We start from the raw sequence: 27221 nt of genomic DNA on the forward strand, positions 1-27221 counted from the left end.
TTAGCATGGTTCTAAACCCCCCCCCCCCCCCACATACACACAAACACACTAATTAATACTATAGGTATCCCTTTTACTCTTTTTCCAGGTTTTAAAAACCATGCAAAAATTTACCAATGAAAGTGTGGCGCTACATAAAACCAAAAAATGAACAGAGAAAGAAACCAGAAGAAAAGATGTATCCTCATAGAGGACAAACCCATTCAAGAAACAAGAAAATCCTCATAGTGTAGTAACTTATGAAAGATTTATTGCTCCTAAGCATATTATAAAACGTACATCAGGGGGAGGAGCCTGAGCATGGCAGTGATCGGGAGATTGTGGTGAGATCTCACGACACCCGGCTCCTCCAGCGTTACCTCCGGATGGCCAAAGTCTGAGAGGGATGAGGGGGACTTATCTGCAGTAGCTGCGGTCCCCTCCAGTCTGTCTCCCGCAGACCCCGGTGTGCAGGGCACAGCGGTGGAGCGGGCTGAGATCAAGGAGTAGGAGGAGAGCCCTGGAAGCTGAAGCCCGGAAGACGCAGAGCGGTCACGTGACCAGCTGCAGAAGAGTATTGAGAGGCGAGAGATGCCAGCCAGTATATGGGAGAACATGCAGCTTCGGTCACCCTGATCTCCCTCACCCCCCTAAATTGAATCTCTGTCTGATACTGTGCATTGCTGGACCAAAGGGAGTCACATGTTGAGAACCCCAAATTCGGAAATCATACTGAACTGGAAGGTCTATATTTTTGCAACCCCCTTTCTTGGTGAATAGGTTGGTCGCCACCCTCCCCCAGAAGTGATAGAGGTAAGAGCTAAATGGGTGATCGAGTGCGGCAGAAGAATTTGGAATGTGACACATTTTAAGAGTTAAATGGAAAAGGAAGTAAAATTTTGATGGATAAAGTTGTGGGGGTTGCATATTGGGGTCAGTATGGAGACTACTGAGGGTCTTGTACCCAAAGGATGAAGGATAAATAAAAGAGAGATGATTTGAAAAGTATTTTCTGTTCCTGAAAGGGGTTAATGAGGGAGATGGGAGAGAGGAGGATATAAGGGAGGAGAGGAGGTGAAGACGAGAGAAAGGAGAAAAATATTTTGTCGGAGGAGTGGAAATTTGAATCCCTAATATATCAGATATATATCAGATATAAATCAAAATGAAAAGCAAAGTAACAAAAGGAGGTGGGTCAAAGGCCCCCCAATCAAGTTCTATTAAAAAATATATTCCCGGGCAGGAAAAACGGACTCCTGAGAGGCAAATTGGAATAAATGAAAAGTATCTGATGGAAAATAGTATTGGAGAGAGCCCCAGACTATCCTTGGGACTACCTAATATTAGTCAAAATTTAGAAGAAGCAGATACTGAGAAAATAGGTCTGCTGGAGAATTTAGAAGAGTAAGACACACATTTGCCAACTAAATCTGAAATAGCAGGAATGTTTAAAGGATTGGAAAAATCTATAAAACAAGAAATGGTGAAGTTACATAAAGATCTGGGGCAGGTGCTATCTAGAGTGGAGGAGACAGAAAGAAAAATAAATAAATATGCCCAATGATTCAGTTATTAGGAAAACAAATGGTGGAAATGAAAAAAGAATATAGAAATCTGCTATATAAATTAGAAGATCAGAAGAATAGAGATAGAAGATGCAACTTAAGGATACAAGGCTTTCCAGAGATCTCTCAAGGAGAAGATCTGAAGGAAACAATAGAGAAAATGTTGGACATAATAATGGATAGAGCTGCTACAGAACCCTATAAAATTGATTAGGTGTATAGAATTGGGAGAATTCATCAGGAAGGGAGGAAAGGAAACCCGAGAGATGTCATTGTTCAATTCCATCATTATAGGGACAAAGAAGAGATCTGGAAGAGGATGAAAGGAAGAGTAGTTATAAAATATGGGGAAATAAATATACAGATCTTTGTTGATCTTGCTGCAGAGACAGTTAAGAAAGAGAACCCTGAAACCATTACTAGAACAAATGAGAAAGCAGAACGTTCGATATAGCTGGGGGTTCCCAGCATGTTTAATCGGTTGGAAAAATGGGTGCTCTGTAAGACTAAAGTTTCCTGAAGAATTGAAAGACTTCTGTGACAGACTTGAGTTGCAATACATAGATATTCCTGGGTGGGGTGGTGAGGAGAAAGAGATGTGGAATATAGAGAGTGAGAGGTGGCAGGTGGTCTGGAGGGAAACTTGAAGGGGGTAATGGGCGGGAAGGAGGATATATTGGGAGTGGGTGGAGGAGGAGAGAGGGGTGGTGAAGTTGGGTTTTTTTTCCTCTTTCCCCTCCTCCATTCCCTCTTTTGTCCTTCCCTCTGTTGTCCTTCCCTTTTTCCTCCCTCTCTCTCCCTTCTCCCCCCTTTCTCTTCTCTCCTCTTTCCTTTTTTTTCTTCCTCTTTTTGGCTAACCTGGAGGGACGCTGGGGGAGTGCAATTGGGTTGGGGTGTGCATGCTCAGAGCTTCACCCTAAAGTTGAATCAAGAGTGGGATCAGGACCACAAATGATTTACAGGCAAATTATTGGCCTAAAAAGGGAGGGGGGATGGGAGGGAGGGGAGGAGGGATGGGAGAAGGGTATGGGGAGGGGGTAGGTAGTTTAAGACTATGCAAAATAGTGGGAGAAACATCAGTCTGGAAAAATCTTAGAGAACAAAGGGGGAGATATGGAGGAGAGAGGAAGAGATGGGGAAGGTTGAGATGTGGAGAGGAGAAGAAGGGAAGAATGGAAGAAATTCATTTTGTGACCTATAATGTTAAAGGATTAAACAACCCTGGGAAGAAATTTAGGATCCTTAAAGAAATTCAGCATAGATTTTCCTCAGTGTTTTTTTTTTACAGGAGACACATTTGGTGCGAGAAATGTGAAACTAAATTCCAGATATTATCCAATGTGGTTTTATGCAGATTCCCCAATTAAACGTGCCAAGGGAGTGGCAATAGGTTTTGTGAAAAATATAAGGTTTAAGTTGGAACACAGATTGGTAGATCTGGAAGGGAGATTTCTGTTTTTGAAAGGAAAATTACAGGAACTAGATTGCACATTAGCAAATATTTATTGCCCGAATAAGAAACCGGAGGTGTTCCTAAAAAATACTCTGAGGAAATTAATGGATTTAAAAAAAGGCAGTTTAATTGTGGCAGGTGATTTTAATCTTTGCATGGATCCTTAGATGTATATGACGTCTCCTGTGCAGAGAGATGGTAGTAGATCTCTGAAATCCTTGAAAAAAATGATATATCAATGCCAACTTGTAGATATATGGAGAATTAAGCACATGAAGGACAGAGACTATACGTTTTATTCTCATGCACATGAGATCTACTCAAGATTGGATTATATATTGTTGGACCATCGACTTATAGAGTCTCTGGTCAAAGTAAAAATAGAAGTGATGTCAATATCAGATCATGCTCCTGTCACACTGCAATTATTATGGGGAAATGAGCTGATTGTGGGGAAATTATGGAGGTTAAATGAGACACTTCTACAGGATCCAGAAACAGATCAAAAAATTAAAAAAGAAATAAAGCAATTTTTTGAGAAAAATGATTCTGGCGAAGTGTCTGTAGCAATGGTGTGGGAGGCTCATAAGACAGGAATGCTGATAGCGATTGGAGCAAAGAAGAAGAGGGAATGAAGAGAAAAAATAAATACGCTTCTTAGTGAACTCTGTGAGTTAGAGCAGATACATAAACATAGCGTAACAAAAGAGATTATGCAGAGGGTAATAAATAAAAGAGAAGAATTAAATACATTTCTGGAAGAAGATAAGAGAAGAGTGTTCAATAAAATGGTAAGTGAGAGATACAGATGGGGAGATAGGCCAGGAAAGTATTTAATGAGGGCTCAGAGAAAAATAAAATATAAGAACTATATAGAGAAAATAAGAGATCACAAAGGAGAACTAGTGTATTCAACTAAAGATAGCCAAAGTGTTTAAAGAATATTATAATAAGCTATATAATATTATCCCCCACAGTTACATAAGTAAAGATGATGTAGGAAAAATAGAAAAAAGACAGACATACTTAAAAAAAGCGAGATTACCGAAATTAAGTGAGGAACAATTAAAATCCCTTGAATTAGCAATAACGCAGGAAGAAATACACTTAGCATTAAAAAGCACTATAGCTGGGAAAAGTCCAGGACTCGATGGATACACAGTTAGATACTATAAAAAAAATAAAAAGAATTATTAGTACCCAAACTGAGGATATATATGAATGCATTGGGAGGAGATATGGAAATGAGGAGGGAATCCCTACAAGCCATGTAGTTCTCTTACATAAGGAAGGTAAAGATGATACTCATTGTTCAAGTTAAAGACCGATTTCCTTATTAAACACAGATACCAAACTATATGCAAAAGTTCTGGCAAATAGGTTGAAAGACCTAATGTCAGAATGGATACATATAGACCAAGTAGGCTTTGTCCCAGGGAGAGAGGGTAGAGATAACGGACTGAGATCTCTGTTTCTCATACAAAAAAGTAGGAAAGAGAAAATCCCTGCAGTGGTACTCTCTATTGATGCTGAAAAGGCATCTGATAGAGTAGATTGGGGATATATGTTGGATACATTGGAAGTATTGTAGATGGGACCCAGAATGAGAGTGGATAAGAAAATTATATAGTCAACCCTCTGCAGCAATCATGGTTAATGGGGAATTATCAGAGTATTTTGGGATGCAGAATGGAACTAGAAAAGGATGGCCTTTGTCTCCACTGCTATATGTTTTATCACTGGAATCTCTTTTGGCTATAATAAGAAATAATATAGATATAAAAGGAATTTGGATAGGAGATACGGAGCATAATGTGGCAGCTTATGCAGATGATATACTGTTCTATGTGGGAAACCCAAGGATAACATTGCCAAATTTAATGAAATAATTGAAAGAATATGGGGAGATGTCAAATTTTATAATTAATCCAACTAAAACAGAGATTTTAAATATAAATCTTCCAAATAGAGAGAAAAATATGTTACAGGAGGAATTTCACTTTGTTTGTAGAGAAAAAGAATTAAAATATCTAGGTATAAAATTAACTGTACCCTCCAAGAACTTATATAAATCAAATTATATCCCATTGTTAAATAAAATCAAGGATGAACTAAGGAAATTAGGTGGGGGAACTCTGTCATGGATAGGTCGTATAAACTTGATAAAAATGGTAAATGTTCCAAAAATTCTATATAAATTTCAAATGATACCAATTAAACTACCAGAAGCATACTTCAGAAAAATTAAAAACATGTTAACAAAATTTATTTGGAGGAATAAAAAACCTAGAATAAGTCATGAAATTTTAAGTAGAAATAAAAGAGAAAGGCAGACTGGGAGTACCAGACTTGAAAATATATTATAATTCGGTAATATTGGCGAGAATTTTTGATTGGACACATAATGCACATGGGAAAAGTTGGGTAAAAATAGAAAATACACTAAGTTATACTAATTTAGGTAGAATTGTATGGTTACCTCCACAATATAGAGGATTAGCAGATAGCACAAGTTTGTTCTCACTTAATGTTTTAAGAGTTTGGGATGTTTTACACAAACAGATGGGGTGGGAATTGAATTCACTGTTAATACCTTTAGGATCCACAGAGTTTTTTCCTCCAGGTAAAGAAAGTATCACAGGGAAGTGGATAAAGAAGGAAAATGTACAATTAAGAGATATAATGGTGGGAGAGGAAATGGGTTTACTTAAGGAATTGAATAATAAGAGTGAAATATTTATGAGAATGGATGAGTGGCGTTATTTTCAATTGAAACATTTTATAGGGAAGTTGCCAAGGCCATTGAGAACAAGAGAGGATTGGAACCCTTTTGAGCACTTATTAGACACATGGGGTGATGGGAAACATGGGATTTCTAAAATATATAAGATCCTCACTGAAATAATTACAGATATAAGGCCATCATTGATAGAGAAATGGGAAAGGGACTTAGGAGTAACAATAGCTGTGGAAAAGCAGAGGAAAATGTATAGTCTAATCCATGAGAATGTAAATATGAAGGAGGTGGAAACTAATTATAAATGTTTGGCAAGATGGTACATTACACCGAGTGTAGCACACAGATTAAGTGGAGACAATTCACCCTTATGCTGGCGTAGATGTGGAGGTAGAGGTACAATGTATCACATATGGTGGAGTGTCCTAAAATCCAAGAGTATTGGGGGAAAATAGTATGCGTGATTCAGAAAATTACAGAGGTTAATATTTCAAAAGACCCAGAGATTTGCCTTTTTCATGGCACTAAGCTTTCAGTTAAAAAATATAAAAAATCTGGTTTATTGTATTATCTGAATGCAGCGAAGGGATTGATACCCAACAAGAGGCAACAAAAATAAAAGATTGGGTAGATAGGGTGGATCAGATATATAGATTGGAGGTACTTTACCATATGAATGAAGATAAGATGGAGAGTTTCTATATAACATGGGAAAAAATGGGAGGAATTTAAAAAATCAAATTCAATCCTAGAGATTATGATCATTAATATACAATTAATATTGCTTTATTCCTGGATTAGGATCTCCAGAAAGAGTAGAAAAAAGCAGAGTAGAGAATGGGAAGGGTTGGAGGGGGGGTGGGAGGTATGTGGTTTATTGGTAATGGGGGCTTTGGGAGGGGGGAAAAGATATAAAGAATAATGTTATTGTTTTGATATGGTGTTAGGTAAATGTGAGTCTATGTTTGTGATTATCTATTTAAATGGTTGGTTTGTACAAACTGTTAATCTGAAAATGAATAATAAAATATTTAAATATAAAAAATAAAACATACATCAAAGTATTTGATAAAACAGCATGTCACCAAAAAGATGGATGATAAGTTTCAAACCCATAAAATGGCCGCCACGTTCTGATACGTGCTGAAGTCACACGCTCTAACTCCCCCCTACGCGTTTCATCATTGGTAACGTCGTCACTTTTCTGCAGGTTTTTTCTCTGTTCAAGTTTGGAGCTCTACCAGTGTCCGGAACATAGCCAATTTTTGGAATCATCCAGGGGGTGTTTTTACTCATCTATCATTGGGGGCCAGTTTGATCCTTTGACGTTATTAAGTGTCCAGGTTCGTGGCATGCGTTTGGATTCATAATTGCGCAATTTGACCCAACCTTAACCGGGGGTCAATTTTATCTGGTAAAAGGCAGAACGTTTCGGGTGTTGTTGATGGTGGATTCTCTTCATCTTCTTGACCAGATTTGAAGTATTCATGACATTAATGTCCCATTAAAGGGGCTTATTCTACGCCATATTTGCTTTGCATGTGTGGACTTTTTATTTACTTTATGTGTTTGCACTAATTTCTTTTGGTTATATGTAGCGCTGCACTTTCATGTTTTATTATTTGATATATTGTTGCCTGCAATATTAAGGTGACTGCTCATGTTCTATTGATTATCTTACTGTTAGGAAGTCACATGGATATTATAGCGCAGAATTTTTAAGTTATAAAAATTTACCAATACCTCATTGCTGGAATATTGAATTATTAAACCCATGCACTGCTGTTCCCCCCTAAAGCAGTAAAGTAAACTGCAAAAAAGTAAATGAAAAAAATGTTCTCCCTGCAAGTTAAGAGTATCGCATACAAGCACATTATAAAAGACTTACCTGAAAATGAAGCCCTCTAGTGGTGCGCTGTCACTGCTGACCGGGCTTGAATCTTGAATCTTCATCCAATCTTCCTTCCGGGTGTGTGAGCTGCAATCACTTGAATGGCTGAGCCGTGATGATGTCACACATGTGCGTGGGAGTCAAGGCCACGGCACAGCTCTCTCAAAGGACAGCATGCTGTCCAATGAGAGCACTTGTACACTAGTCAATGGGGTTAAGGCTGTGGCACAGGGTCCTTCTGCACCTGAAAACAGTGTATCCTCAATGGTTCTTACTGAATGTATGAACCAGTTAAATAAGTGCTGGTACAAATCCATGGAAATCCTGTAGTCTAGTTTTTATAGGTACAAGGAGCCAGTGTAAAGATATGGAAATAGGTAGAGGTAACTGACACCTTTCAAGCCAGACCTAATTTTGCAGTTTTGAAATGTTTAAACTTGCTCTAACCACATGAGAATACCAAAGATGTTTATATTCATTTTCAAGACTTGTTTTTTGCTAGGTTGTCTAAAAAAAGTGTTTTTTTTTTTTCAATTTAACCAACCCAATGCGTTTTAGTCCGAAAATGTGATAAACCCATCATCAATGTAAAAGCAAGTCAGTGCTTACTTTCCATCTAGGTAGTACCTATATAATTCCCAAATATCTTTTGCTAATCTTGTATAGCATGGAGAAGACTTAATTTCCTGTCCTGAGACTTACCCTCACTTCCTGTCCTGCTGACAACATTTTCATCAGGCGTAAGGAAATATCTGCAACAGACAAAAAAAATCTGTCAGAGGTTCTAGTCTTCCCATATTCTATTAAAGGAAAACCTTTTTTAAAATGTTTGTCTTTGCTGCATCATGTAGATGACCCTAAAGCATGTCAGAGGTTCTAACCTTCCCCACTTTATTAAAAAAAATGTTTTGGCTGGCCATACAGTTTAAATAATATCTGAGTATATGTAATGTACAGTTTCATAATGGACCAATGTCTAGTGATATAGTGAATACATTGAATGATTACCTCATTAGTGTGGTCTACTGAAGATGAAATAGAAATCGTATAGATAGTAAAAGACAATATCAGAGGACAAGAAAGTTGTAGTAGCAAATACAGGATATTTTCTTGTATGTTAATACTTCACATAGTACATGCTGAATTCAACAGGTGTCCTAATTACAAGATTTATCCTCGGAAAACCTTGCTCCTTTCTTTGCACAAGATTCTTTCTACTGGATTACCAAGTGCTAAAAGGATTTACGAGCCAGTGCTGTCACTGCGTATCCTGGTTATGCAAATCTTTAGATCACATAACAGAAAACAGTATTAAACATTGTAATAAACATTGTCCACTAGAGACTAATCCATGTTACCGAGAAGACATTGCTGAGGAATCTTAAGCAAATCCCAAAGACACTGTTTGCAGAGAAAGTATAACTTCTTAAGACAATGGTTGAAAAGGAGGACATCTGTTAGCTTTGTTTTCCCAAGCCTGTCTGTGAGGCAAGACAACAGAAACCATATTAGAAAGCAGTAAAATCTTCACTATACATGTCAAGGAACTTTGCAGTATATGGGTGTCCCAAGTTGACATAGCAAACACAGTAAAAATAGAGTCATGTGATATTGGATTTATATTTATATGAAAGTGGAAGGGTTCTTACCTTCCGAATATTTACCACTGTGTACAAATTAAAATTTTACAATGAACTTCTAAAACCCTAGGTCATAGAAAAATTATGTTGGCTCTAGTGGAAAGCACAAGCCATAGCTTAACAATGAAAGCCATTCAGAATCATCAGTTACAATGATGGGGAAACCAGCAAATATCAATTAATCAGAATCAGGTCCCTCCAGAGGCATGGTCCAGTTACTATGCCACTGCCAGTGTGGCTGTTACTTGTGTATATGACTATCATGCAATTAGTTTTGGTCCTGAGAAGGAATAGGTAAGGAAGGGACAATTCATTACAAAATATATGTTTCCCAGTATGCTGTCTCCTGGCCATCACAGTAAATTAAAGTAATTAAAATCTGTAACTAATATATGTTTACAAAATGCAAGCAAAAAAACGAAGACCTTTGTTAATCCTAAATTATTACAAATTAGCAATGTTGATAATGGGTCAACATGTCCAGTTATATGACCATGACCACATCTACATGCGGTCAGCATACAGCTCTCTCTACTGTTTCCTCTGCATTGTCAATTCTGTTAAAAATCTATGTCCCTGAACCCATACAAGGCTGCCTGCTCTTAATTTTTTCAGTCAATATGTTTTCAGTCAATACAGAAGAAAGAATGACAAGTGTTCTAATGATGTTTTTAAGTATAAAGTGAAATAAAATGTATCAACACATGTAAAAGTTCCCAGCACATTTGTAATTATTATCTAATCAATGAATATAACATCTTTATTTGAGAAGTACTGCACAATATTTAATTTATAGTGTGCTTTGTTCAATTTGTGTTTTTTTCATTAACAATATTCCAATAAATGACATTTAAAAAGATCTTTTTATTAAAATAGTTTTTTACTGGAAATTTGAGACAACAGGGAAAAATGTTTCACCTGTTGTCTGGGCCAGGGCTGTCTTTAATATTGATTGGACCTTGGGCAAACATTTTCTTGGGGCCCAACAGGGGGTCAAGAGGGCACAGTACAGTGGGTCAGCAATGCACAGTGAAGGGGGTCAGGAGAGCGTAGGGCACAGAGCAGGGAATGAAAGCAAAGTGCAGGGGGGTCAGGGAGGCACAGCATAAGAGTCAGGAGGGCACACACTAAGTGGGGCTGGGAGGGAACCCATCAGGGGGGTCGGGAGGACACTGTACGGGAGACGGGAGGGCACACACTAGGTGGGTCAGGATTCCGGTCCTGATGTGCAGACTGTGGGCATCAATCCCTAATACAGAGATACAGTGATCTGAGATGTCTGGACATGTAGCACTAAGAGAAATGGCTAAAAGCTGTCCAGACTGCAGTTCTGATTTCTGGTACAAGAGCATGGAGGGACAGCTTACTAGCATTCCCGACTACCTGGCAAATCACTGGCAAGTATGGGCAGCACAGGCTCAAGGTGCAGCTGTTTTGAGCCCCACAACAATGGCTGGGCTTCGGGCAGCTGCCCCTTTTGCCCTGCATTAAAGACGGCTCAGCTTCTAACTTCAGCTTCTTTAAATAAGCTTTAAAATAAAACCTGGAAGCTGATTGGTTTCTATGCAGAGCTGCACCAGATTTTCCACTCTCCAGTTTAAGTAATCTCCCCATAGTGTTTTCCTCCAATACAACTTCAGAGAACAGTTGACTTGGACAGGACACAGATTATTTTAACAGTAAAGTGGTAACTGGGTTTTAAGTCAATATTGGAAGGGAGGGGTTTTTGTATACAATATTTTTTTTTATTATTTTTCAATGGCATGACAGAAGGTATTATGTTCATACTACTCATGAAAACTGAACATTTTATTTTTTTCAGGGAGATTTTGCTTAATTTCATAATACATCCATCACTAGGTAAGTACTGAACTGGCCTGCTAGGTTACCTGATTTGTCCATAATCAATTACATTTAGGATATGAATTGCAAAGCAATCTCAGTCTGTAAACACCATAATGCCATAATAGCAATAGAGAGGAATTAATTGTCAAGATATGTAAGATTGGAAAAACTTTCATCAAAAAACCATAAATTTTGGTTAAAATAGATTTGTTTTTGTAAGTTTGCTATTATTTATTAGGACAGCATTAATAAGCTTTTGAAAAGTGTTCACGTAATTTAGACAAACCAGTGATTTTCTACAATGCGGATCAATTTTGTGGCTGCTGCAACTGTTTAAATATTTTTTAAAAAGTGGTCTCCTTAGGCTCCTAATAGAATTTTTATTGTTATAATTTATAAAGATCTTTATTTTTCACCTAATATCTGTGGCCATGATAACTATAAGCTGAACTTCAGGAATGATATATTTTGCATACTGACACTGGGCAGGCTTGGCCCAATGTACGTATGCATATGTAACACCTGATCAGCCTCTGTGGGTGCTGTAAATCACTGTAGCAGCTCAAACTACTGCAATGATGACTCAGATCTTCTAGTGATTTAAAGCTTCCACAGGGGCCGATTATATATCACTTATGCATACTTACACTGAGCTTAGCTAATCTAATGTAAGTATGCAAAATATGTCATCACTGGAGTTCAGCTTTACGCTTTTCAATTATTTTTTTTTTGCTTGCCATGAAAATAAAAGACAATTGAAAAACAAAAATCTTGCCTCCCCTTCCAATTTTTTTGTATGTTTGCATTAATTCTGCTTTGTCTGAACACGTAGGCTAAAATGACAGGAAGTTCCAATGATATCACAGCACTCCCTTATAAACTTAATTCCAAACCATTGCTTTCCATGTGCTGCTGCCTAGCACTCTCCTGGGCCTCAACATATGAACTATCTGGAATCCCAGGACCTGACCAGTTTCGCTCCTCTGCTTAGTGCTGAACCACGGCTATCAATCTGCATATTCACCTCCTCTTGCTGGGCAAGACTCTACACCAACAGCAAGTGGTCTTGCACCAAAATCATGAAATGTTGAAAGCTTGATGCAAAAAAAAAGGCTATGGTGTTTATATTTCTATTTCTGTAAGTGCACAATGTTATTTTTCAGGTCTCCATGAAGTGTAAATGGCATAAATAACAGAAAAGATCACACAACAGCATAACCTAATTAGAGGACATGACAGTACCTTCAGTACAAAATTTAAATAATGTTTGAAAGTTTTATTTTATTCTCTAATTATGATTTGATTGATTACAGTGGCCCAAGGGAGACTCAGCAATACCGAGTGTCCAGAGCAAAGGCCAAGGGTCATATAACCTTTCTACCCTTTCAAGGCCTTAATGTGCATATTTCTTGAAGGCATCTCTTTTGAAAAATGAAAAGAAGCTATACATGACAAATATCTCAGGGAAGTAGTATTAACTGCTGTAAAAGAAAAGTAGAATATATAAATGTTAATTTTTATTTTTTAGACTGATGCAAAGGGAAAAATTAGTGTCTGGAAGTTCAGCACTCTTGCCTTTCAGGGCCAAAGCCCTACATTTCATTTGGACCTTCAGTATAGCCACCAACACCAGAGTAGAATATAAAAAAATGTAAATAATAAAAAAAAGTACAAGAACCAAAAGGAAATTTGATATAATTTTATTAGACACTAAGGGGTCAGTTCATAAAGCAGTGTTATGGCTTTGCTGCGGCTATACCGCTGCTTAAAAAAAAAAGAACACCACACAGTTATAAAGCATAATAGTGATTTACAAATGTGCACTGACTGCTAAGCAAGTAGAGTGTACTAAAATGAATTAATAAAAAGAAAAAGGAGGAAAGCCCTGTCATGTGACTTGTCAAAGTCATTTGACTAGCCTCTCCTTCAAATGTAGAGAATACTAGAAACTCCATAGAAGAGGAGTTTCACTGCAGTACCATGGGTAAATGTGGTACTGTCATTTGTGTCATTTTGCTCTTCTTAAGTGGTAGATGGACCCCCTCTCTTACCACTACTGCTACCATAACACCATCTGCCAGTGCTGGTCTGCACTTGTCATCACAACACCAACATACAAGTCTACATTGACACAAATATCTGTCCCCCATCCTCCCCTTCCCAAACTCAACACCATACCTGCACACATCCATTTCACTTGCTGCTTGACCTACACTACTCTGCTCTCTACTACTCTACTATTCTACTTGGTGCTAATTGCCACTCTACCAGTGCACCCTTCCATATTCTGCCTGTCCAACGAATGGCACATGTTTACTAGTCCATAAAAAAGTGGAGGCCTGTGGTAACAGAGCTGAAGATAAACAGGTGTCATTTGATAGAACTGTCTGTAAGCTTCTTACAGACATCAAAACTTTGAACTTTTGATGTCTGAGAGAGCTGTAAGTAAGGAACCTTTGTTCGCTGATAACCCCAGGATGAAACTGATTGTATAGATAAGGCAACTCATTGGTTAAGGAGTAGGGTATGTTTTGTTTAATTTATTTTGGATTGCTAGCAAACACCTTTCTGACACAGTAGTGGTCAGCATAATGGATTACAAGTCTCACCTGTCACCCTAAAGAAGCACCATTGTACTTTAAGTAACATTTTCCTTGAAAAGGCAACCATAAGGTAGAATCCACTTGATCTAGTTGCATGCAGTATAAATTTGCTGTAAGAGCACCTGCTTAGAGTCAACAATGATTGGGGATGTTATCAAGGAACAGTTCTATTAAGACATATAGTACTGCGTCTACTTTATTGCATTAGGATGTCACCAGCTATGCTAATCTATTAATGCTATCACTTAATGCCAACTAGTTGTTTCTGTCATTGTAAGTGACTCCAAGTACTGATAAACCTGCTCCAGGGACTTGTATATGTAAACTCTAAAAAAAAATTGAAAGCAATGGATTTCTGAGGGCAGAGATTCAAGGTACTTTTTAGTTTCAGTGTTTGATATCATCTCACCAACTGACTTCACTTGTTTGCCTTGTGGTTCTACATAACCATTGCATTCATGGGACAGCCAGCCAGTCGACAAAAATATTTTTTACATGCTTCTACTTCTCTGAGAGTCATTGCATACGACTGTGGATCTTCTGAGCATCAACTCATGTCTATAAGCACCTTAAGGTCCCAATGGCATCTTATTGCACAGTGTGCTGCATAATGAATGTCTGTCATGTGCACATAAAACATATCTATCAAGTAGCCACGCTCGCTAAATAGAATAAGATAACACAAAGCTGCCTTGTTGTTCAACTTAGCCTATGTAATCCATGCACTTTTCACCTTACTGTCAGCTTCAAATAGACCTTTGAAAGTGAAGCTTCTCCATTAAAACTCATTGGTGTGTGCTTATTCCATTCATGTGAACTGAAATGATACTCTTTTAACTAGCCGATAAACTAGCCAAAACACTGCCTCTCATTTGCATCACAACGGAAGATCTAATAGACCTAGTGAGACTTCAACCCACATGAACATCTTTTGCCATCTCTCTATGAGAGATATAAAGCAATTCTAAGGAGAAGCTTCTCCATTTACATGCCTACCCAGCTGCTCATTAGTTAAATGGAAAGAATTCCTTCTTTTACTACACTCATTTCCAAGAATAATAATGTCCCTTTGTCTCCCCTAACTACTCCCAAACTAGACCTTAATTGCTGTAGTTACTGAGCTAATACAAATTTATTGCCTTGTAGAGCCACTGAAGATCTCCTGTAGCTTTATTTGGGCTATTTTATTTAGGCTGCTATCAAATCATTAACATGGCGTTCATTGTCAAAATCCCTTCAATGTGTCTTGTCCTACATTCTGGAGGGTACAGATGGCTTTGTGGATGGGTACTGTATTTCCTTGTAAAATGCTGTAAAATCCTAAGAGATCTAAGTGCGGAATGCTTCATGCAGAAAAGACACAGGTTTTATTAGAACGGAGGGTGGAGAGACAACATGTTGCAAGAAAAGAATATATAAAATATTAACTTAAGAGGAACTGTGGGAAAGTAACTCATGAAAAGATTCTGTCTTACATCTTAGAACTGAAAAACATCAATGTGCTTCTGTTGTCTTGAAGGGTGAAAACTAGAGGAATTGAGTAAGCTTGTTTCAATCTGCACCCAAAAGTCTATTTGCAGTGGTGAAACAGCAAAAAAAAAAAAAAAGATAAATGGACGCACTTCCATGCAGAGAAGGAAAATATGCCCATCAAGTCCCTTGTGCAGTATATATCCAGGAAATATTCAGGTTCGTATGCCAAAGGAGACATCGATAATGTGAAAGTTGTTTCATAACATCTGACATTGACAAGGCATAATAACTTATCACAGATTAATTCTCAACATTTGATCAAAGGTAAAAATAATGTCATTTGATAGCTATACGAAGTCATAATAATAGCACCTATTTTTAAAATAAAGCTCCAGCCAAAATGCTTTTTTTCCCTTTTTGTATAGAATAGGGAAAGGCTATATCCTCTGTCAGGTTTTTATTACTATCTGTGCCCTCTTTTGAAAGTGAGGCAAAATTTCTCCAGAAGAGATGCACATCGTTATAAAAATCTGTCAGATATACTAATCTTTATCCAGGGAAAACGTTTTGGCCTAAATTTACAGTTCCAATAAATCAAATAATAAGCAGGACAGTTAGCTTACTAGGAAATATTTTAGAGCTTCATTCACACAGTTGTAAAAATTTTACTGATGTTATGTTCCTGCGTGATGATCAATAAAACACTTGCGCATAGATGCGTTCAAATACATAAAGCTCCGTACGTGTACATAATTTGCTTTTATTATAATCTATTTTCACTTTTGTTTAGACTAACCCTAGGTTCATATAAAGTATGTGCGTCTCTGCAAGCTACAGTTTCATATGATTGTGCTGCCGTGCCTCCTGAAATGCAGGGAAAAGGTTCCTGCACCATTTTTGGAATTGCAGCCTATATGGGAGTACAGTGCGGTTCCCAGTGTGGCTACGATTTCTAGTGTGTGCGGCATGCCATTAGGATTAATGGCACCGGCCTGCATCTCCTGCGTGGCTCCACTGTGTGGATGGTTCTGGCTGCATTCACCCGCACAGCCTTAATTTCCACACTTATAAAAACGTGTATACATGCATTTATTTGTGTAAGCGTGTAAAGCATATGTTCTTAGATGCAGATTTTTGGATTCTGTGTTAGATCTGAAAGCAGCTTATGTTTATGCACCTGTGTTAATGGACCTATTGAAAACAATATATCCGCAATCACAAAGCACTTGTATATGCACTTTTTATGGCCATATGAATGAAGCAGTAGACTGCCAAAAATACTTAATGCAGACCTTAGAGATGCACTAGGAGTTACTGTACTCACCCACACACACTCACACACACATACTTTGCACTGTAAAATATCTAAAAAAATGTTTTTAGTCTTTCCCCCAGCTGCCATTCTTGACTAGGTGAGAAGAGAATGGCATCTTACTGCATACTCTATGCAGCCTCCTGGGATATCCATGTTGCATATGCCAGGAAGCTGCTGGAACAGGAAAACAGCAGCCAGTGGGTGGATCATTGCTTGATCATGGGTCAGCTGCCTGAACCTGGCAGAGGTAGCTGGATGCCCAATGACGTCAGAGAAGTAGATGGTGCATGGACCTCAGGCAGGGATACCTAAGCATCAGATCACAGTTGGATGCTGGATACAATGGACAGGTAAAAATGTGAAAAATGTAAGAGGGGGGGGGGTATAAAAAGCAAGGGAGTGTGAAGTTTCTCCTTGAACTGACTTAAAATATGCTATTAGCAGGGGCAGAGTGACCATTTGAAAACTCGGCACTGCCCGAGGGCTGGGGTCAGTAGAGGGCCCCATGAGATGCCCCGGTACCTTTTTCATAGGCTTTTTTGAGTTTGGGCAAGGACACAGGGGCCCCATGATCCCCTATTGCCCGGGGGCCCCATGAGTTGTCCGTCTGCCCCTGGTTATTAGTAAATTGGGTTATGCAATCCAAGAATTCTAGAAGAGTTGTACCTGGGAATGGACAAAGGTATCCAGATTTATCAAACTGTGATCATTTTAGCTCAGTGCGAAAGGCAGCTTGCAGAACCAGTTCCATATATTGAAGGAGTGAGACCAAGGTGTTGTATCTATTTAACAGTTCTACCATATATGTGATAAAAGCTCACGTTGGTCACAAACACAAACTCATGACTGATTGATCTAATGCATTTACTTATTTTATTGAGCTTGTCCACCACTTTGACCTGATACCAGGCCATCCAATATTTCTTTTCCAATGATTTTCATTGTTTTGAAAAACAAAAGTACATATGCAAAATTTGGCATATACTGTATATGCTTTGTAACAAATTATAAACAAACACATCACATATGTTTCTGAGATAAGAACTAGTGCCCATTCCTGGGTACATTCCAGTGTTATAAGATCAGCCCTCCTAGCCATATACTTAAGGTGGCTTTGTAACAGGGAAACTTGTATACATTTTTGACAAATATTGGCGAACTATTGTACATACAATATATGTGAATGCTCATAAAATGAAAAGAAGAAACATAAAAAACAAGAAATAAAAGAAGTAACTGAAGAGAAGAAGAAAAGAAGAGTGAAGAGCTGTAGTCCTGCTCCATAGTCATCTCGCTAGTCATTTTCCCCTGAGATATAATGTGTCCAAGAGTCCCAAATCTTTTCAAATAAATACATTTTATCATTCAGAGTGGCTGATATTTTTTCATTTACTGTATTTGGTACCATTATATGATCATTTCAATATTTCTATAAAAGCATTGACTTGTTAAAAAAACTTGTTTGGTTGCCCCTCCATGTGATCTTGCTGCATTATAGGGAAGCAGGGAGAGTGTCAGGCATTCTCTCATACCCAGAAGCAGTAGATATTTCTCTGGGCTCTCACAGCTGACTGGGGTAGCAGGGTAGCAATTGTTACTAGTATATTTTTGTAGAGCTATTCGAGTCTGCTCTATTTTATTGGGATATTTTTTGCAATGGGGTATCCACATAATTTCAATTGAGGAGTAGGCAAAAAATATATGTAGAACCCTCCTAGATGGTTGCAAGGATGTAGATAGTTGAGTATAGCATAATATGGTCATCTGCGATTGTTAGGCAAATGTAGTGGCTCTCTCTCTGTTTAACAGAAAGCTATAATTGTTTAGCTAGTTCATCCTGTGTGACTCACAGTGCTGCTGCATCTGGGTAAAGGTTCATCTTTATCCAGGTAGCCAAGGAAGGTTCTGGATTGACAGTGTAGAACCATGCAGATGAACAGTATGGATATGAATGCAGCTTCAGCCAATTACAGGGAGTGGTGCCCCTGAGCATGCTGGGTGCTGGTATTTATATTCGGTGAGCACATAGGATCTAGGTTCTTCTTCTCCTAAGAGGGGAGTTCTAGCCAAGGTTGAGGCGTCTGCTTTCCCTGGCACATGCTGCCAGGAGGTCTTAGGTGGGCTCCCCAAGGACCAAAACGCTGAAACCCAGGGCGCTTCTGAGAGATGACTGAGGGGGATGTCTACAGATCCTGTCTGGTATCACAGGAAGGTGATCTGCAGCAAGGGCCTTGTGATCATTCAAAAGGGATCCTGGGACTTGTGTTGCTTAACCTCCCTTAGAACCAACATAGTCAGCCGCTGGGTGTAAGCTAGAGGAGACATTGGCTGGAGTCCCGAAGAGCAACTGTCCATTTATTTTCTACATTTCTACAGAAAAACTTTGCTTCACTCTTTGTACAATTTGGTCTGCAACATAATTCTACTAAGAAAACTCACAGACCCACTTGGAGAAAGCTGTCCTGATTTGTGAATAGTTCAATTTGGAGTATCCTACTATATGCCTTACCTATCCCTGTTCTACAACAAAATAAAAACGACAAAAAAACTACAGCCCCTAGACTGATCAATGGAGTAACGAGTGGAAGTTATGTGCACCTGGATATAGGAAATACGGTGTGCTTGGCTGTGGGTGAAGATTTGGGGGAACGTCTGGGCAAAATACCAGCAGCTCCTATGGGGGTAGTGCTAAATATAAAAAATATATAGATGTTTGTTGTCTGATCCAACTGTTTGCATTATGTCTGTGGGCACTTTCGGACCTCAGATCTATGTGCCAAGTAGGATTTTCCAGCTAACTCCCTACTAAGCTGGAAACTAATTTGTATGTGGTCATCTTCTAATTCAGAGACCTTCATTCTGTTTGTTGCTGGGCCACATTCTATTATAAAATGTTGCAAAGAAACACAGTATGTATGAAAATACCAATAAAAAAAAAACATTTTAAATATTTTCATTGCACAATAATGGATGAATCAGCCTTTAGTTGGCTTCATGCATAGATAAAGTTAAAAATGCAGTCGATATTCAAACAGCATTGTAAGTAACTGTTTAAGGGCTACTACTGTAACAGAGAAAGTCATTATGTCATCAGAAACAATCCTGTCAGTCATGTCATTCAATGGACCAGTCCACAAGACTGTATAAAATTGAACTACAACTGCAACTAGATATATTGGATATTGGTAATCAGCATTTGTTTGGCATAATACAACTGATAAACTCAATCACTCAGATTTTATATAAAATTTAACTTGTTAACATGTCATTTTAAAATGTATTCAGTCTTTTTCAATCTGCAGCTTTCATTAAAAAATACCTGGTGATTTCAGGAAGTTTCTGTAATGGGATGGCAACACTCTGTTGCTGATCTGAGAGATGCCATTATTATTATTATTATTATACAGTATTTATAAAGCGCCAATAGTTCGCTCAGCGCTGTACATTACAAAGGGGGACAGAACATGTGACAGAACAATACCAATACAATGCAAAACATGAGGGGATTGAGGGCCCTGCTCTTTCAAGCTTACAATCTAGGAGGGAGGGGATAGTGATACAGGAGGAGATAGCTGTGGGGGATGGAGTGGTAGGAAGAGTGGAAGAGGTCGGCAAGTTAGCAGGGGGTGGGGTAGGCTTCCCTGAAGAGATGGGTTTTCAGGGTGCACCTAAAGGAGAGGAGAGTAGGTGATAATCTGATGGGTTGGGGCAGGGAGTTCCAGAGGATGGGTGACACCCTGGAGAAGTCCTGGAGGCGGGCATGGGAGGAGGAGACCAGGGAACTAGAGAGAAGGAGGTCTTGTGAGGAGCGGAGTGTGCGTGTTGGGCGGTACTTGGATAACACTGTTCAACAAATTTTTATTTTTTGCCAGTTTTGGAAACAAAAGGATCCATTTCTTAATGAATTTCACATTCTGAGTTCAAATATAACAATGAAATTTGTCAATTGGCTCTAGTTTTTCTGTAAACGGAAAGTTTTCTACTATAGGCGTAATGACTACATAATGCACAATAATTATATAGATAGATGTCTTTCCACAAATATAAAGCAAGTGATATTGACTACATAACAAAGCCTAAATGGCATAATATATTGCATAGGATTACCAAGAAAAATTATAGCCATAAGCTAAGTTGAATCATTTTAATACTTAGGATTCTCACTAGTTTTGTCTTCAGTTTGTGTCGGTTTTGCTTCTCTTGGCTTTTCTCTCGTATTCGAGGAAAGGGCTATCTCTTACAACTGTACGTGACTACACGCTTCAGGTCCTTCCTCACTTGACTCAACCACGAAGGAGTCTGGTGCTTTAGGAATTGGTAGCCCCTCTCCATGAGGAACTGGACGTATTGCCGATGGAATATTTGGATAGTGCACAGATAACTTTTTCTTCTTATTTAGCCCTTTTACAATTGGAGGCACCATACAAAAGTAACAATTACTAACATGATCTGTTGGCTCTCTCCAAATCATTGGCACAGCGAAAGGCATAGATGCCTTTTTTCCATTCAACCATTGCTCCAGTGCCGTCCCACAAGAATTGCAGCATATATGTGGTGCCCAGCTCTTGTCCTGGTCTCCTATCTTGCAGCCAAAATACAAGTTGTAGGCTTTCTTAATCATTCCTGTTATCCTCCTTTTTTGTGAGATAAAAGTTATTTCACCGCAGATATAGCAGAAATTATCTGCTTTATTCACACAAGTTCGAGGCATTACTGAGTAGCCTATATAAGCATAAAACGAAATGTAAAGACGCTGTCGAACTACAATCAGCTACAGATACTGCAGCTTTTATGCAGTGAAGTGATGCAATTAAAGGCTAATATTGCATCATCTCAGTATACATGCAATTTTCTATTGGTCACCAGTATCAATTGCGCAATATGCAGCTGAAGTTGCATCATAATTTTGAATGGCTTACGTCATTAGATGGGTGAATATATCATGGAAACTAGAGCCAATCAACATTTTTTAGGGTCATTTTCGTTTTCAGCACCCCAAAATTATGTAAGATTAGTTAATTTTATGCCCAAAACTTTTTACCTGTTGAACAGTGTAATAGGTCAGTGATGTAGTTCGGGGCAGTATGGTGGACAGCTTTGTACGTCAGTGTTAGAATTTTGAATTTGATCCATTGCACAATCGGAAGCCAGTGGAGGGATTGGCAGAGAGGGGTGGCGGAAATGGAGCGGTTGGAAAGGTGAATGAGTCTGGCAGCCGTATTCAGGATCGACTGAAGCGGGGATAGCCAGCGGTGAGGCAGGCCAGTGAGGAGGGAATTGCAGTAGTTGAGTCGTGATATGATGAGGGAGTGGATGAGCTGTTTAGTGTTTTCTGGGGTTAGGAACGTGCGTATTTTGGCGATGTTGCGGAGGTGGAGTCTGCACGAGTTTGTTAAAGATTGGACTTGGGGCTGGAAGGATAGGTTGGAGTCCAGAATGACACCAAGTACTCTGGCCTGCAGGGCGGGTTTGATGGTGGCGTTGTTGGATGTGATGGAGAAGTCAATGGGGGGTGGTGTCCAGGCTGGGGGGAAGACAAGAAGCTCGGTTTTGGAGAGGTTCAGTTTAAGGAAGTGGAGCGACATCCAGTCTGATATGTCGCTCAGTAGGTGTGTGATTCGGGCAGAGACTGAGGGGGTGAGGTGGGGGGTTGAGAGATAGATTTGTGTGTCGTCGGCATAGAGGTGGTAGTTGAAGCCATGAGAGTGTATGAGTTGGCCAAGGGAGGAGGTGTAGATGGAGAAGAGAAGGGGCCCAAGGACAGAGCCTTGAGGGACCCCAACAGAGAGGGGGAGTGAGGGGGAGGTGGTAGCATTATAGGTAACGCTGAAGGAGCGTTGTGACAGGTAGGATGAGAGCCAGGAGAGAGCAGAATCTCTGAGGCCGAGGGAGTGTAGTTTTTTGAGGAGGAGGGGGAGGTCAACTGTGTCGAGGGCCGCAGAGAGGTCAAGGAGTAGGAGCACTGAATAGTGGCCATTAGGTTTGGCGGTTAGAAGGTCGTTGGAGAGTTTGAGTAAGGCGGTTTCGGTGGAGTGTAGGGGACGGAAGCCAGACTGTAGGGGATCGAGGAGGTGGTTGTCGTTGAGGTGAGAGCATAGGTGGGTGTAGACGAGGCGCTCGAGGAGTTTAGATGTAAATGGGAGAAGGGAGATGGGTCTGAGGTTGTTCGGGTCATTGGGGTCCAGGGAGGGCTTTTTAAGTATGGGTGTGATGTGTGCATGTTTCAGAGGGGAGGGGAAAGTGCCTGAGGAGAGGGAGAGATTGAAGATGTGGGTGAGGGAGTGTAGGATGGAGGGGGAGGGAGGTCGTAGGAGTTGTGAGGGGATAGGGTCAAGGGGGCAGGTGGTGAGGCGGGCATCAGAGAGGATCTTGGAGACTTCCTCGATGGTAGTAAGGTCAAAGGTGCGGAGTGTTGGGGGAGCTCCAGTATGAGGAATGTAGGGTGGGGTGGAAGTGGAGGTCAGAGCAGTGGTGGGGCCGTGGGAGAGGGGTGATAAGGGGGTAGCTGAGTGAGGGGGAACGGGGTTGGAGGAAGTTTGAGCAGCGACGAAGTCCCTGCGGGTTATGTCGAGGGGGAGGGGGGATGAGGGGGTAGCTGTGTGAGAGGGGACGGGTTGAGAGGGCGTGTGAGTTGCGGCAATGTCCTTGCTAATTGTGTCAATCTTGTTTTTGAAGTGATTGGCAATCTCAAGGGCGGTGAGTGAGGTGCTGGGTGGAGGTGGAGAGAGTAGAGAGTTAAAGGTGGAGAAGAGTCGGCGAGGATTGGAGGAGAGGGTCTTGATGAGGGTCAGGAAGTAGGCTTGTTTGGCTGCGTGGAGGGAGGAGGTGTAGGTGTGGAAGGCAGATTTGTAGCGGGTGAAGGCTTGTTGGGATTTTGTTTTGCGCCATAGTCGCTCCAGGGCACGACTGTGTCGTTTGAGGGTTTTGGTGTGATCAGTCTGCCAGGGCTGGAGCGGTTGGGGTCTGATGTTGCGTGTGGTTAAAGGCGCTAGTGAGTCAAGGGCTGTTGACAGCGTGTTGTTGTAGGCAGTCATAGCCAAGTCGGGGCAGAACAGGGGGAGGATGCTGTCATGGAGTTGATCAGCTGCAGAGTGGAGGGGGGCAGGGTTAAGGTTGCGGAGGTTTCGGCTGGTAGTAGTGTGACATTTGGAGGGGTAGGCGTTAGAGGACGAGGAGATAGAGAAGGTAATCAGGTTGTGGTCAGAGAGAGGAAAGAGGGTGTTAGTGAGGTTGTGGGGAGTGCAGCGGTTGGAGAAGACAAGATCAAGAATATTACCGTTGGAGTGGGTGGTGGATTGTATGCACTGTGCAAGTGCAAAGGAGGAGGTTAAGTGGAGGAGATGGGATGTGTCCGGGTTGTCGAGGTTGACAGGGATGTTGAAATCCCCAAGGATGATGGTGGGTAGCTCAGAGGAGAGGAAGAAGGGTAGCCAGGAGGAAAAGTCATCCAGGAAGCGGGGTATGGATCCAGGAGGCCGGTATATCACAGCAATCTTCAGGGGGGTTGGGGAGAATAGTCGGACGCAGTGGGCCTCGAAGGAGGAGAAGGATAGGGAGGGGGGTTTGGGAGGACTCGGAAGGTGCTCAGCGGTGACAGGAGCAGACCAACCCCACCACCTTTACGACCGTTGGGCCTGGGTGAGTGGGTCCAGGTGAGACCTCCGTAGGAGAGTGCAGCAGGGGAGGTAGAGTCAGTGACCTGGATCCAGGTTTCCATGATTGCTAGGAGGTTGAGGGAGCGGGAAACAAAGAGGTTGTGGATGGCGGTAAGCTTGTTGCACACCGATCGGGTGTTCAGGAGTGCACATGAAAACAGGGGGGAGATTTTAGGGAGCAGGGGGACAGATACTAAGTTGCGTGGGTTGCGGCAGGACGTGGAGGCGGGAGGGTGTTGTGTGGGTGAGGGAGGTGGTGGATGGCCAGGATTCAGGGAGATGTCCCCTGCGGTTAGGAGGAGGAGAAGGGTGAGAAAGGTGGCATGGGAGCGGGATGTGCAGGAGCGTGAGAAACTACTAGTGGAGGTGTTCGGGTCAGTGGGAGAGTGGAGGAATAGGAGGAGGTGGTGGGTGCCGTAGAGCAGTGAAGGAAGCAGTGAGGACACAATATACAATTGTTTGGGAGGAGCAGAGGGATATAGTGAATGGATTTTGGGAATGGAGGAGAGGAAAATGAGAAGGAGGAGTGGAAGAGGCATTTTGGGGAGGTGATGAGAGCAATAGTAGGGAGATGATAGCAATGAGGGGGAGATGTACAAGTTTTGGGGTGGAGCAGAGGGGTAAGGAAATGAGATTTGGGAAGTAATATGAAGAGGAGAAGAGGGGGCGTATTATATAAAGGTACACGGAGTGGGACTCAGGCATGTAAGAGAGGTTTCCCAGGGTGTTTGCTTGCAGTCTGTCCAGCGTGCAGTAGAGTTTCTTGCTGTTGTTGTTGCCATGAAGCCATTACTGGATTGAGTACATGTAGACAAGAAATGGTTGCAAGAACATCAATGCAATGTGACAAAGGATGAAAATAAGTGTTTTACTTATTAAAAATGACAGTTGTTTATGCACGGTGCTTTTAAAACTAAAGTCATTTCTTGAGAGTTTACATAAACTTTGGCGTGTAGCAGTGTCTACTACCCCTATTGTCTTTAGGAGATGATGTTGTTTGTTTTGTTGGCTTTTTTATGCATTGTGGGTTTTTGCCGCTTGGCTTGTGATTGTGGTGCAGCCCTATTCAGTTACATGAGAGAGTCTGATAGGAGGTGACACCTGTCAGACTTTGCATGTAGCATTAAAATTACTGCAACATGGCAATGTGTATTCAACTGTGTTATGATCCGCCAGGTGGTGCCTCAGGCTGCCAACTGACAGACCTACTCAGAGCGTGGGGTCTAAGCCCGGGCTGTGCTTTCACCAGAGCCCCTGATGGTGGGGATGGACTTGAAACAGTCCCAGGCCAGGTCACGACCTCCGAGCAGGCCCGCCAGTGGCTTAGGAGACCCTTGGGGACAGGTACCGGGAGAGCCAGATATGAAGAGGATGGTGGCCCCAGCAGGGTAGTAACGGATCGTGGGCCCGTGAGGGTAAGCGGGGTACAGAATCGGTAGGCGAGAGTAGTCGGGTCACACGCAGGGTCAGCAGGGAAGTCAATCCGTAGAATGGTCAGGGCAATCCGGGTCAAACGCAGGAGCAGGCAGAATAGTCAGGACAATCCGGGTCAAACGCAGGAGCAGGCAGAGTAGTCAGGACAATCCGGGTCAAACGCAGGAGCAGGCAGAATAGTCAGGGTCAATCAGAGTCACAAGATAGGTGCAGGAACTCAGGATCACAGAAGACCTTGCGGCAATCTGTGACAGTGCAGGGCATCTTTAAATAGTGCGCCCTGCACTGTCATTGGCTGGCTAGGACGCGCCCCCGGCTGTCATTGGACGCCTGAGGCGCGCCCGCGGCTCCTACTGCGCATGCGCAGCGTCCTGTCAGCCGCGGCTCGCCGGGACCTAGTGCCTGTGTCCCGGCGCGATCCGCCGCCACTGCGCATGCGCGAGGGACGGAGCCGCGATCGCGGACCCTGGAGCCGTGGTCCCTGACATTGCCCCCCCCCAATGGGCACCCTCCGGGAGCCCCACTGATCTCTCCACCGCGGGTGAGCACGAAAAAACTCCCGGATGAGCCTGGGCGCGTGGACGTTCTGGGCGGGTTCCCATGAGTTCTCCTCAGGGCCATACCCCTTCCACTTTATCAGGAACTGTGTCTGGCCCCCCCTCCTTCGGCAACTGAGGATAGTCTCCACTTCAAATTCCTCCTGGTCACCTATAGTGACTGCCTCGGGAGGTCTGGATTCACGGTCCGGGAAGGGATCCGGTCTGGATGGCGTCAGGAGAGATACATGGAAGACAGGATGTATCTTGAAGGTCTGCGGAAGCTCGAGCTCGTAGGCCACCTCGTTAACCACTCGCTTTACCGGAAAGGGGCCGATGAACTTGGGTCCCAGCTTCCTTGAAGGACATAGCATCTTCAAGTTGGTTGTTGCTAGCCAAACCTGATCCCCTGGTTGAAGCAGTAATTCTCCTCTTCTCTTTCTGTCAAATGCCCTCTTACTGTCCTCTTGGGCTTTAGCGATGGCTTCCTGAATTGTCTTGTTATTGACAGAAAAGAAGTTCAAGATGTCTTGAGATGCTGGTACCGGATTCTCAGGCATCAGATCAGGGAGGAATGTGGGATGATACCCATAATTGGAAAAGAACGGGGATTGACCCGTGGCTGAGTGACTCGAGTTGTTGTACGCGAATTCCGCGGAAGGCAGCAACGACAGCCAGTCGTCCTGAAGGTAGGATGTGTAGCACCGTAAGTACTGTTCCAGCGTCTGGTTTGTTCTCTCAGTTTGGCCGTTGGTCTGTGGATGGTAGGCGGATGAAAGCGACAGCTTGATTCCCAGCGATTTACATAAGGCGTTCCAGAACCTGGAGGTGAATTGGACCCCCCGATCTGATACTATATCTTCGGGAACACCATGAAGCCTAACCACTTCCTTGATGAAGATCCGTGCCGTTTACGGTGCTGATGGGGTCTTCTCCAGGGGCACGAAATGTGCCATCTTTGAGAAGCGGTCAACGATCACCATTATTGCAGTGTAGCCCTGGGATGGTGGAAGTTCGACCACGAAATCCATGGCTATCATTTGCCAAGCCCGCTTGGGTATGGGTAATGGACGTAACAATCCCCATGCCCTGCTC

At 41.7% G+C, this 27221-nt stretch overlaps 1 long non-coding RNA gene across 1 annotated transcript in view; it reads left to right on the top strand.

Moving 5' to 3' along the window:
- Positions 1 to 293: 293 nt before the first annotated feature.
- LOC149445008 (uncharacterized) overlaps positions 294 to 27221 on the top strand; it is a 244692-nt gene continuing 217764 nt past the window's right edge. Inside the window, exon 1 of the long non-coding RNA XR_016306475.1 lies at positions 294 to 792. This is a non-coding gene — a long non-coding RNA (uncharacterized LOC149445008). The remainder of the gene's footprint in view (positions 793 to 27221) is intronic.

This window comes from Staurois parvus, unplaced genomic scaffold, assembly GCF_062004578.1.
Source record: "Staurois parvus isolate SC_StPar_1 unplaced genomic scaffold, SC_StPar_1.0 ptg000750l, whole genome shotgun sequence".
NCBI lineage: Eukaryota > Metazoa > Chordata > Amphibia > Anura > Ranidae > Staurois > Staurois parvus.